Source organism: Calypte anna, chromosome Z, assembly GCF_003957555.1.
Source record: "Calypte anna isolate BGI_N300 chromosome Z, bCalAnn1_v1.p, whole genome shotgun sequence".
Lineage (NCBI taxonomy): Eukaryota > Metazoa > Chordata > Aves > Apodiformes > Trochilidae > Calypte > Calypte anna.
In genome coordinates, this window is record NC_044274.1 from 20792739 (window position 1) to 20802241 (window position 9503).

At 39.1% G+C, this 9503-nt stretch overlaps 1 long non-coding RNA gene across 1 annotated transcript; it reads left to right on the forward strand.

The window, feature by feature from the left end:
* The first annotated feature begins 30 nt into the window (after positions 1–30).
* Positions 31–7111, forward strand: LOC115599900. The gene is made up of 3 exons (XR_003988683.1): positions 31–113; positions 4953–5764; positions 6403–7111. It is a non-coding gene; the product is annotated as an uncharacterized LOC115599900 (long non-coding RNA).
* The last annotated feature ends 2392 nt before the right edge of the window (positions 7112–9503 follow it).

Below are 9503 nucleotides of genomic sequence, written 5' to 3' on the forward strand. Positions count from 1 at the left end.
CGCCCATGCCGGCCGGGGATGGAAGGGAGCGCACCCGCCACGGCTGCCCAGAACGGCTCCGCGGGCCGCCCAACCCACCTGTGCTGCCACCGCCCTCCAGACGTCACTGCGAGGTGAGTCAGCGTCGCCCAGACCCAAGCAGATATGGGTGCGAACACAGCACGGCCCCGCCCGGGCCCTCCAATGGGGAGCCTCGGGCGGTGCCTCCCGCGGCGGGCGGGGTCCACCGGTGACGCGGCAGTGCTGTCCTGCGGTTTGCTCTCCTCCGCTGACTCCATCCCTCCGTGGCCCTCCGGTGACTCTCCGCTGTTGACGTTCTACCTTGCTACTGCACGGAGGTGTTTGTTGCTCGTTTAAACAAGGCTGCAGGTCGAAAAAAAGATTCCTAAGGTCTCTGAGTGGAAATTACACGTTGTAGATCCCTGTGGAGGCTGGTGACAGAATGCGTCAGTGACCCGTCTGTGACCCGTCCAGGCTGGGTCTGGGAGCCTGGACGGGTTGGGAGACAGTACCGTGTACACATGGCAGTGTCCAATATGTCCATTGTCTCTCCCGTTATAGGCCTGCTCAAGTGTGAGGTATGATCTGGAGGTAGACTACAAGTAACTTGCCCCTAGCTTGACAACATGCCGGATGTATCTCCTGTCCCTTGAAGGAAATCCTGACCTGCTCTGTTGGTGATTCAGTGGTGAGCTGCAGAGCACCGTGCAGTTCCTAGCGGTAAAAGTGCTTTTATTAGCTGCTTGCTGCTATCATAGCCGTGGTGTTTTCTCTGCTCCCTACTGAACTGACCTCAGAAAAAAATATTTAGTTGATCTCAGTATAACCTGAATGGCTGCTAAAGCCTTCAATATTCTCATACTGAAAATTCTGGATTTGAGATTTTGCATCACTTGTGTAGCATCAGTCCTTCCATCTTTTTACACAGCTATGTATGCAGACACTGATGTGAATAAGAAATTCATTACTTTTGAGGGTACCACCTTAGTACATGTAATGGTCTTGCAACCTCTTAAATTGTATTAATAATTTTAGGAATTTGTTTCTGTGGAGCATGTGCCATAAGGGCATTCTGCATTTGCATGTCTATCTGGTAATATTTATAATATTGAACACAGCAGAGAGTCAAGTAAGAAATATATTTTGTTACAGAGTCACTGATTAGATCTGGTTAGTTTAAAATGCTTGAGATTGAGTATCTTGAATGCAACTTTGTGCTATGTGTAAATTTTCATTATTTGTGCATTTGTACTCAAAACCCATCTGTAGTATTCAGCCTGTTGTGATATACTTTGAGAATAGAATAGAATAGAATAGAATAGAATAGAATAGAATAGAATAAAATAGAAAAGCTTCAGATGGAAGGGACCTACAGTTATCATCTAGTTCAACTGCCTGACCAGTTTAGGATTGACCAAAAGGCTTGGCAAATCAGCCACCCCTCTAGGAAGCCTGTTCCAGGGTTTGACTCTCCTCTTGGTAAAGAAATGCTGCTTAATGTCCAGTTTAAACCTAACTTGGAACAGCTTTGAACCATTTGAACCCACAAGTCTTATCACTGGATCCCAGGGAGAGCAGCACAAGCATCTCCCTCTCCACTTGCGCTCCTCAGGAAGCTGTAGAGAGGAATATGTTAGGTTCAATTCAGGTACATATGCCAAAATAAAAATGACTCACTGAATAACTATATATACACAACCTGGTTAATATTGCCACCTTTTAGAACTGCTGCAAAATTAATTCCAAGTTCCAGACTTTCATGTAACAGCAGTAGTCTCATCTGTCTGTCTTTCTATGTCTTCTCTGCCTTATTGATATAAAGAGGAAAGTGACTGATTCATAGTAGCAGGGAAGTAAAAAATGTAGGGATTTTTTTGCTTCTCTAGGAAATCATGTTATGTAATTACCATTTCTGGTGTCCTTCTCCCCCTAATAGTTTAGGAAGTTGTTGAATGGTTTTATTGACAAAATAGTAGAGACCTTCTACATAATAAATATGCTCCTTTAGGATTTGTGAAAATAGGCAAGTAGGTAGAGAAGACAGGCCTCCACTGCAACCCTGGCTGAAAGCCACTGTGTATCTGTATTAGGAATTAAGAAATGGGATTGTTACCTGATGGGAGGCCTTCATTTGAGGCTTGCACTCTACCAATTTCAGAACAGTTCAACCACAGGATCACAGGAGATCGGGGTACTTGCTTTGCAGTTACTCAGCTTTGTAGTTGAGTAACTCAAAAAGAGACAACAGAAATTCCAGAATTCACTGCAACTGGAACAAAGCAGCACAGCCATTAGCACACCATCAGAGTACTTCAAAAAGACTTTAAGGATATGTTTATAATTATAATTTTGACAATTAACTGCTACTTTGTAAATTTTCACTTCTGAAACTTATCTAGAATTCTGTTTAACAACCCTGTTCTGTTATTTTTAGCTACACATGTGCCTGTGAGTATTTTAAGACAGACAGTCTTTAATTTTGCATCTGTCAGTTGCAAATGCATGGATGAGAGAGTTGCAGGGCTTAGGAAGAAGTGGAACAGGATCCACCAATGAAAGATACTATCATTAGAAGTGTGAAACTCGGGATTCACAATAAACATCTTAGTGGCTTACCTGTATGTCAGTCCAGATATCTGGGCGTCACACTCCATAATTATTAATATTTTATAATTTGTTTGTGAGGAAATATTATCCACTGGGCATGTACGTCCTAAAAATTGCAAGGTAACCAGGTTAATGGTTTGAACGAATTACAACTGTTTATTTCAGAGGAAAAATGACACCACTTTTGACAGGAGTCTTAGGAAGGAGTCAATAGTGGGAGAGAAACAGGGAAAACAGGTTTTTTGAACAAATTAATCACCCCAGGGAAAGGGCTTTTAAGAAAGAAAGAGAACGATTAAAGGTCTTTTTCACCCTCGGAAGAAAGCCGATGGCGGGGCTGTTGCTGACTGCTTCTGTCTGCTTGCTTCTCTTTAGGCTTTGCCGTTCTGCTCCTCGCTTCTTGCTTCTTTCTTCCTCTGTCATCTTTTCCGTTTTTCCTCTGACTTTTTATATAGTAAAAAGTTCCTTCTTTTCTTCAATTATTGCCAGAGGCTGCAAATTGGTAGCTGCAGGTCTTCCCTTTGTATTCAGATTTCCTGAAATTCTTGTATTTGCTACCAATTTGCATTAGTTGTCTGGCGCTTTAGCATTTTATCTTTTTAGTCCTGACAAAAGAGAGTCTGTTGATTTGAATCTGCTGGTGGAAATAAGTTTGATACATTTTAAACAGTGTAAAAAGCCAGGCTTTTGTGGATTCAAGTTTGATACATTTTAGCAAAGTAAACCCAGCTCCGGAGCCAGGGTATTTCTGAATCAAGAGGCTGCTTTTTTTTTTCTATTTTCAGTGTATTCACATTACACTGGGTTAGAGAGAGAAACTTAGGCTGAAGTTAAGCTTTTCAGAAACTACCTAGCCTCAATGGCAGCAACTACAGAAGTTGCATCAAGCTATAATACAATATGAATTTATGAACTATCAGCTTTGAGAAAATCAAATCGCTATTTATAAATTTAAAAATATAAACAATAGAAGTTCCATTCAATAGGAGAAAAAAAACCAATGGAATTAATGAGTGCATGCTGGAGGGGACAAGTATTATTGCTCATTGTCACACTGTCAAAGAGGGCATGGGCAGAGGAATAGAAACAGCGCTATAAAAATCCAGCAATAATGAAGTAGAGAAATAATAAGGCAGAGAAATCCTCTAAGTATATATTACAGGTATGGAAAAAGGAACAGTTATTTGCATGAAAGCAAGCCTTTCTCATGCCAGGAGTGATGAAGAATCTGTACGTGTTTCAATGTAAAAGCATATTAATTTGACTCAGATTTGTTGACATGTATCAGTGGTCCAGAATAATTCTGTATAAGGAAGCTACTAAATATTTCACACAGTATAATCTCTATCCTTTTATCAATTGTAAGTTCTGAGGATAAACTATTTCCTTGCATTAAGTTTCTTTGTACATGAATTCTCCAATAATCTTTATGTACATTTAATGTATACCTGTTGAATATTCCTGTTTCTAGAAAAACTGGGTGGAATTCTTATACTGTTGCATAATGGTAGGTTTTTTAAGAGTTTTGAAGAGTAACTTGACTGTTGCTTTTTTTCTCCAGCCTGTAAAACTATAAGCTGTGAAAGCATTATTCACAGTTTTTTGACTGTGTATGATATAGTCACAGGATGTGTGAGGCAATAAACATTCTGGTTTTTATAGCCTTACTTGATCCAACAAAATTCCTTTTAACTACTAGGGATTAAGGATTCTTTTTCTGCCACAAATCTTTGTTTAAGAACATCAGTGTTTTATGTTTGAGTGGATCTGTTGTATATCTTTATTCTGTAAATTGCATTAACAGCCTCATATATTTGTCCTTTGGCTACCATTCAACGCAGCTAGGTCTGAGTATCCAAGAGAGTAGTCAAAATCATGAGTAATGCTACAGATCTTAATACACTTCAAACCATCCTTATAAATTGTTCTGCTACTTTATACTAGAACATGTGATGGGGCAGTGAATGACCTAAGAGTGAAGTAATGTGCTGCACAATTTTTATCTTAAGAAAATGATTAAACATAGAAGTATGTATGTCTAATATTCAGTTAAAAAGTGATCAAATGTTTCTGTGCTCTAGGGGGACTCATTTGCATAGTAGTATTGTTTTTACTACCCTTGTAATGAGTAGTATAAATGAAGAACCAAAGTTTATGAGCCCTAACTCTCCATCCTTCATTTCTTCTTATTTTAGGTCTTCTTACAGTTCAAAAGGGAAAAGAATTACCAAAGATTTAAATGGAATTTACTCAAGAAATAGACACCTTTTCTTCTCTGTCATTACTGCTTTCTAATATGATCATGACTGATGTGGTTGTTACCTGGATTCTTGGTTTATTTGCAGGCTTGGTGATGGTATCAAGGTTCAGCCACCAGTTCAGACACCAGGCAAACCTGTAGTGATGAGATGGATCCAAAATCAAGCTAGAAAATAAATTGACCAGGCCAGGATTAGAGTCAAGAGTCAGGAAGGTGGAGTAACAAGCACAGGAATTCCTGCAATAAAATTCAGGCAGAGGCTGAAAGGAAGTGCCTGAGCATGAAGAAGCTCTGGAACAAAGGTGGGCAGGACTCCACTTCCAATAACTTTTCCTCACACTACTCTTCCTACATCACCACAGTATGAAGCCAGTATTGAGCTTTAGCCGTAGACAGCTAAATCATGGAATCATAAAATGTCTCAGGTTGGAAGGAACCCACAAGGTTTGTTAGGTCCAAATACCTAAAACTAAACTGTATGAACATGAGAACTGTCCAGACACTCCTTTAGCTCTGACAGGCTTGGCACCATGACCAAGGGGCACCTGAGGAACCTGTTCCAGTCAGTGACCACTGAAGAATCTTTTCCTAATGCCCAATCTGAACTGCTCCTGATTCAGCTTCATTCCATTTCCTCGTGTCCTATGGCTTGTCACCAGAGAGAGAAGATCAGCATCTCTCCCTCCACTGTCCCTCCTTGAGGAAATTGTAGACTGCCATGACATGACGTCACTGTTCAGCTTCCTCAGCTCCAAGCTGAACAGAGTGACCTCAGCCCCTCCTCCTAAGTTGTGCTCTCAAGACTTCTCACCTCTTCATCAGCCTCCTGTGGACACACTCAAGTAGTTTGATATCCTGCTTGCACTGACACAGAAAAAACTGCACATGGTACTTGAGGTAGGGCAACCATCCCTGGAGGAGAGGCACCCTTGGGCCCTAACAAAATTTGATAGGACAACTGCATGTTTATGTAGTATGAGTTTACTTGCTTTAGTGCCTAGAAGAAAGTTAAGATCCACACCTATAATTCTGAGCATGGTAAGGTGAATTCTCCCTATAGCAGATACAAGTTAAGAAGTTGTCCCCAATGTTCCTTGCCAAAACTTTTATGTGATGGACCACCGTCCATCTGGACCTGTGTTTTATCTCTTTTAAAGACATCTACTAAAAACATGTTTAAGATAACCTGTATTTAAGGTGTGTATTTAATCAGGTGTGTACCTGTTTTTAATCAGAGTGCCTGAAACTTCCTTACATACTTCATGCTCTAAAATCCCTAGTTTTGAAAATTAAGACTGAAGGTATCTGCTCATTGGGTTAGTCTTAGTATAAGCTATTGTGGGAAGCCATCTTCTAATCCTTCTCATAAACCGATCAAATTCAGTGTCAAAGCTATTTTTTTCGCTGTTGGTCAGTTTGCATAGAATTTCCTCATTTAAATTTCTGATCTAAATGTATTGATGACCAGTTTACAAACATTTTTTGGTTTTTGTTTGATGTTTTTAAATGTCAGCAATGTTCTCTGTGTTTTGTAGAATCATGGAACAGTTGAAGTTGGAAGGGACCTCAAGTTCATCTAGTCCAATTAGAGCAAGCCTAAAGCAAGGTGCTCAAGACCATGTCCAGTAGAGTTTTGAGTATCTGGAATGCTAGAGACTCCACAAGCTATCTGGGCCACCCATTCCAGTGTTTTGCTCCCCTCATGTTAACAAAATTTTCTGACTTTGAAATGGAATTTCCTGGTGCACACCTATTGCCTCTGGTCCTTTCTTTGGGCAAAAATGGGAAGAGTGGCTCCATCTTCTTTGTGCCTCTCTCCTTCTTCCCCCCCCCCCCCCCAGTCAGGCATTTGCAGATTGGTTAGATCCCTCTGAACCTTTCTCCAGGATGAACCCTTTCTTTATATGAGAAATGCCCCAATTAGCTCTGGTCTCCTTGTTTCTCTTGTATGGGGGAGCCTAGAACTGAACACAATACTCCAAATATCCAGCTTTTTCATCCACATATTACCTTTTACGCCATGCTTAGTAATAAAGAGTAAACAAACCAGCCAGAGTTCTATTTGGAAACCTTTCACTTTGTTTTTCTACAATAACTGTTGTCATCTACCAGTTCTTTACCTGTAATAAACCCTCTTTTGTAAGCAATTTCTTTTGCTTACAGTATTTCTTTTGTATAGCCTTTTTTATCAAAACATGTTGAACAATATATACCTTCCCTAAATATGTGCTTCATATCTTCCTCTTTCATTAAAAAGTTCTGTAAACAATTAAAAACAAAGTAACTTATTAAAAAGAATGGGAAAACTGTGAGTGATTATTGGAAGCTTTTACAGATTTTACTAGATGTTCCAGAATCAAAAAGTAGATGACACAGTCTAAAAAAATCCATTAGAAGAGAAATTTAAAGTATGTATTTCAGGAAAAAAAATAGATATAGAGAAGTAGAAAACTAAACTTTTATTTGACTTCTAAAGCAGAAAGTAAGAATTCTAGAAAGGCAATAGGTGAAGTAAGTACACGGGGAAAATCTAACAGCCAGCAGTGTTAAGGATAACTAATAATTATATTCTCTTCTAATTAAAAAATTGGTTCAGGAACAGTTGAAACGTTCAATAAACATTTATAATCTACATCTGGAGAAGAGTCTTGTTAATGACCAAATATGTGCATGCATGTAGTTACTTATAAAAAGGTAGATCAACTTTACATGTACCAAAAGGACCCTGTTCTGTGGAAAGAATGATTTGATAAAGAAACTGGTTCAAAGAAACCTCATAACCAGAATCTAATGGAAGGCAGAGTAAGCACTCACATGGGATTTCCCATATTACACATCCAGTGAATATTCTGGTGAACTGAAGCTAGTGCTTCCAGTGATAATTATGCCACTTGATGGTAACACCTGGAGAAAATTTTGCTTCCTATATTTTCTTTCCAATTAGGAAATGTAAGTTCATCACTATTGCATTTGAAACAGCCTTAGTCAATAGTATTTTGCATTGCATAATTATCCCCCAAATTAAGGGACAGGGTGTTTTTATTTCCCAACTACACTATCTTTTATTTAGCTTGGATGACGAGGTAGGTATGGATCAGTTCTGCCTAGCTGATGTTTATATTGAATTTCCCATTGACTTGACTGGAGGGACAATTACGCTCACAGAAATGGCAGAAGCACAATAGAAACTCTAAACTCACAAAACCATTGCTTCCATCAGTCTAATAGAGGCAGGCACTGATTTGTTTGGCTTTTTGGAAGCTGTTGCTTGATATTACACTGCTGCAGAATCTGCAGGGAAAATATTGAAGGCAGAGAAGGGCTATTTGAATTGTTAAGAAATGACAGCCAATGCTGAATTTGCATGTTCAGCAAGTGTTCTGCCTCAGGAAGCTCATAAATTAAAACAGATGCACATAACCAAGGCAGGTAAAATATATAGAAGGACTTCTTCCTTGCACTGCACTTGCCTCAAAAAGCACTGAATAGTTATATCCCAATCCCTAGTGTCAGAGATCATAAAATACAGGCAGTGGCTGACTGCAGAGGAGATATTATCAGATATTTTCTGTTCTCTTTAACATCCTGATAGAGCCAAAGAAGTATAAATCAGCTTTAGCATATTATAATTGGGCTGCCACAATGATAGGCTTGTTGCTTCTTTAGTAGGAAATGCTGATAGTAATTTACAAACACTTCCATAAATCACAGCTGTAAAAAAAAAGGTGTAAGTTAAATATCTCTGGTTTACTGTCATGTGATAAAATTTGGGGCCTCACTGGTTATTTGCCCTTCGGAGAGAAATCAGTAATATGGTGTTTGGATATCTTCCAAGTACAACTACATTGTATACATCTTTTGCAAGAGGCACTGATAAGCCACATGCAAACAGTTCTGTACGCTTAGGAATTTTCAGTCCTGATTCCACTTGGTTCCCTTGAAACTTTTAACAACTATTCACCAGACAATGACAATTCTAGGCTATGCAAATGTTTCCAACAAAAAATATGCATTATAATAAACCCTATGTGGCACATCGCACTGCATGTTTGTTTCTTATGCTGTTTTAAGCATCTTTCACCCTAAGTTGAGGATGAATTAAAAAGGTATTGAACACAATACAGTAAATGCAAAAGAAATAATGAAGTTATTTCATGAAGTGGTATCAGTTTAATGCTCACTTAAAAATAATTTTTTTTTAGCCTTTTGTTCTTTGAGATGTTGGTCAGTTCACTAATGTGGTCAGTAATTATGGAATTCTGACACTAACCTCCTGCATTAGAGTGTGTCACTTTGCTTACCACCTCTGGAATGTTTTTGTGTAGGCAGGCTGCATTTCAATCTGCCTTTTTGATATGCTTGGCATTCAATACAGAAGCTTCTTCAACTTAGCTAGGAGTTCTCCCATGGCTTTACTTCTGGGCAAGTCTGTAGTGACAGTGTTATTTAATGACATGTGTTGATGTACTGCTAAAGTGCTCATTTTAACAATGCACAAGCTAAGAAATTTCAAACTGATTTTCAGTGATATGGCTTCTGTTGGTTTTCACCTTTATAACCTGACAGTGCATTGAATTGCGTAATCCCAAAACATCATATATCAACATGTAATACAATGCAGTCAAAACTGCAGATA